Raw genomic sequence first — 3,760 nt, 5'->3', positions numbered from 1 at the left:
GGCCTGAAGCCGCTTACCTGAGGCTGCGTCCAGCGCGCGCGCTGCCTGCGCGGTGACTTGTCCCGGGAGCCTGGTGCGGGCCTCGGGGTCGGCGCTCGGCGGGGCAGCGCAGGCCGCGGACAGCGGGCTGGGCGCGGACCCGCGCCGCACACTTCCACCTGCGGGTCCAGGCGCGGAGGGAGAGCCCCACGGTATTTACAGGAGGAGGCGGTGCCGCGAGGGCGCGGCGGTCTGGGGACGGCGAGCAGAGCAGAGCAGAGCAGACTGGCGGGAGCTGGCCGCTACCGGGTGCTGCCCTTCGGGGGCTGGAAGAGCGCCTGGCGTAGGAGTGGATAGTGAGGGGCGGCCTCTCCGCCCAGGGCTGACGAACTTGGCCGCTTCCACGCCCGTGACCGTGTGCGCATGGAAGCCGGGGAAATAGGCACCGTCGCCGCCTCCCTGGCCTGCAGCCCGGGGAGAATCGCGGCGGCGAGTTGGGGTTTTCCTCCTGGCTGTCGGAACTGCGCGTTGCGTCCGCCGAGATCCCGGCGGTGGGAAGGGAGCGGTTCCCTTCAGGACTAGGGCCCTGGATTCGGGGAAAGGGATGTGAGAGATGAGAGAGGGAAGTGTCTGCCCCCTACCTGCGTGGCCACAGCCTAGGCAGAATGGGGTCCCTGTGTTCCCGCCGCCGCGCCCTCGGCCACAGTCCGAAATGGGAAAGGTCTACTCAGGGACCATGTGGCCCTCCTGCCGCTCCGCAGACTTTGACTTGGGGGTCACTGGAGCAAATCCCTCGCTGTGAGCTCCCCGACGAACAAGTTATGGAGACACCAGGTCACAGAAGAGTGCGCTCCATTAGAATGTGAAACAAGGGCCGTCCATACCCGAGCCGTTCAGATGTGAAATCCTAGCTCCGAGACTGAAGCAGGCCCCGGGCCCACTCCATGCCGAGGCAGTTATGCTCACAACCCTCCTTGGTCGTTAGTACCCGCTCCTCGGTTCTCAATCGCTAATGATTTGCCGAAATTAAACTGGTAACTTTCCCTGCCCTTGAAACGGGAGTTTCGGGATGGGTTTGCTAATCCCCGTGCTATTTGTAACCTGCTTGTGACACGTGACACGAATCCAACTGTGTCAGTTTCCACACCAGAGGTCAGGGTGCTGTAAAATGTGAGTAAGAGGCTCGCTCGGCCCAAGGTCGGGAGCTCCAGGAGTCCTGGGGACTTCCCCATCCCTGCCACTTATTCCTCACTTCCTGTCCACTTTGAAACTCAGTCAAGAGGCAACTCCAATTGCATTAACCTTTTTAAAGTAACAACACTTTACATACCTAATAGAGAAAGTTGTTCACAGTAGTTCTCCTTGAGGGTAAAGAGTGAGTTAGGTTTTAGCTAATTACCAGAGGTGAGAAGTGTAAACTTTCAAAGAGGGAATCAGAGGGAGACAAAGAGGGAAGGGATGGTTAGTTGGGCTCTGAGGGCTGGAGGTCTGGGTAGTGAGATGGGGCTTCAGCAGGGAGGCATACGAGACAAGTTCCAGCATTGAAATTTGCTGGGGGCACTTGCCCCAGCAAACAAATGTGGCCTTTTTCACAGTTAGCATGCCCTGGCCTCTGTGAATCTCTGCCCTAACAAAGAGTGCGGGTTATGACTGTAATAAAGAATTCAAACCTCATGACTCCATGCTCCCAGCAGATTCTGTGTTACCTGCTTTACCTACAGCCTATGGCTCTTTACTGTGTATCTCCAGCATCTCAGAGAAGGCTGGATTCAGAGGGGATAGGAGAGTCATTTTTCAGTTGAGGAAACCGAGGCCCAAAGACATAAAGTGAGTCCACAGCTGGTTAATGTGAACCAGATGTACTGACTCTTCACTGTTCCTCCTGCATACACCTGTCATCCAGAGGACACGCAATGCCACAAACTCAGAAAATGGCTTTGTATTATGTGGCTTTTAGATCATTATAACAGCACAGGCACTGTATCCCAAGGATATTGCAGCAATCTATGTCCAGGGTGAAGATAATCCTGGTCAAAGTGACAGGATATACCACCTTCTGGAAGGGCCTGAAAGTTTACCTAGCTAATGAGCGGATAACCAGCAGTGGTGATTGCGCAACAGCTGTGGGCACTGGGCTTTCTAAGACCTCAGGCCTTGACGTTAGAATTTGCCGTCTCTACACCGGCCTGATAGTAACTCCTATTTAAAACTCTGTCTCTGGTCTTGTCGTGCGTGGACCTGCAAGGAACCTGTTGATATAGCTGCCCCTCTGGTGCCAAGTGACTGTGGGCTGCCACACATGGCAGACTTGAATGTGCCGGCACCAAGGACAATCAGATTAGCTTACACTTGGAATACCTGCTGCTTGGATCGTTGGTGTCTTTTGGAGCCCTTTTGACTAAATTAAATTCCATGGCAACCAATCATGGGTCAAGTATAAAAGACATACCTATCAGCCTTCAAGGTGCTTGTCTTGGTAGCAGACTTATTGTTAGGAAGAGACTGGATGCCCTTGTTATTATCTAAAGCCAAGTGGCCTTTTCCAGCCTGTGTGGTAGTGAAAAAAGATAAGCCTAGACAGAATCCTTAAAAAATGGCACCAGAACAAGCTTTTAAAAATAAGTGAACCTTGAATTCAGGAAGTAAATACAGTTAAGCCAAGGCAAGCATTCGCTTATTCATTTGGCAAATATTTGAGTTCCGGCCATAAGCCAATAAACAAAACAGAAAATCCTTTGCCCACGTGGAACTTATATTTTAATGAGAAGGAGAAAAACAGTAAAAGAAACATAAATTATACAGAGTATTAGAAGGAGCTAAGTTATTAGAAGGAGCTATGGAGAATCAGAAATCACAGAAAGAAACTGGGGAGTGCTGGGGAGATTTCAATGCCAATGAGGTAGTTCAGGAAAGCATCTCCGAGAAGATAACACAGCAGCAAAACTTGAAGGGAGTGAGGAAGCAAACGTATTGATAAACTATTATCGCATAACAAATTATCCCCAAATTTAGAAGCTTAAAGCAGCAAAGATTTATTCTCTCCCTCACTTTCTGAGGGTGAGAATCTGGGAGGAGCTTAGCTGAATGGTTCTGGCTCAGGGTCTCTCAGTCAAGCAGTTAGCAGGGGCTACATCATCTGAAGATCTGACTGGGGTGGCTCCAAGGGGGCTCACTCCCACGGCTGTGGGCAGGAGGCCTCAGTTTCTCACCATGTAGACTTACCTACAAAGCACCTGACTGTCCTCATGACTTGGCAGCTGGCTCTCCCTAGAGTAAGTGACTTGAGAGAGAGAACAAGTGAGGTAGAAGCTGCAGTGCCTTTTATGAAGTAGTCTCTGAAGCCCCACATCATTTCTGTTTGTGTCCTAGTCCTTAGAATTGAGTCACTAAACCAAGAGGAGCGGAATTAGGCTCCACCCCTTGAAGGGGGAAGCATCAGAGAATTTGTGAACATATGTTAAAACTATCACAGAGAACTACAATGATATTTTGGGGAAGAAAGGAAGAGTACTTCAGGCAGAGGAAACAGTGAGTCGAGTGCAAAGGCCTTGAGGCAGCAGCAGGCATGTTCAAGGAAAAACAAGAGGCCAGGGCGGCTGGAGCAGGTGAGCAAGGGGGAGAGGAGCAGAACAGGGGATCAGAGAAGGAAGGTAGGTGTGTGTGACCACACGTGCCAGATTGCGTAAGGCTTCGTGGGCCATTATAAGTATTCTGAGTGAGACGGGAACCTTTGGAGGGTTTTGTTGTTTAGTGGAGTGTGATGTGATTTGATTTATTTAAA

General features: G+C 51.3%; 1 protein-coding gene across 3 annotated transcripts in view; it reads right to left on the bottom strand.

Annotated features, from left to right (window-relative positions):
• Window positions 1-1,037, bottom strand: part of TMEM171 (transmembrane protein 171) — a 10,947-nt gene extending 9,910 nt beyond the window's left edge. The window contains exons 1-2 of one of the 3 annotated variants that reach the window (XM_025047653.1): window positions 864-1,037; window positions 18-565 (exon numbers count right to left, since the gene is read on the bottom strand). The gene's annotated coding sequence lies outside the window, so the exon portion shown is untranslated. Of the gene's footprint in view, window positions 1-17 lie in introns of all 3 variants that reach the window. The other 2 variants (XM_006913132.3, XM_015590370.2) reach the window with 2 other exon arrangements.
• Between the last annotated feature and the right edge of the window lie 2,723 nt (window positions 1,038-3,760).

The sequence above is a fragment of the Pteropus alecto genome, unplaced genomic scaffold, assembly GCF_000325575.1.
Source record: "Pteropus alecto unplaced genomic scaffold, ASM32557v1 scaffold20, whole genome shotgun sequence".
NCBI lineage: Eukaryota > Metazoa > Chordata > Mammalia > Chiroptera > Pteropodidae > Pteropus > Pteropus alecto.
The sequence above is the reverse complement of the archived record's forward strand: the minus strand, read 5'-3'. Positions and strand labels throughout refer to the sequence as shown.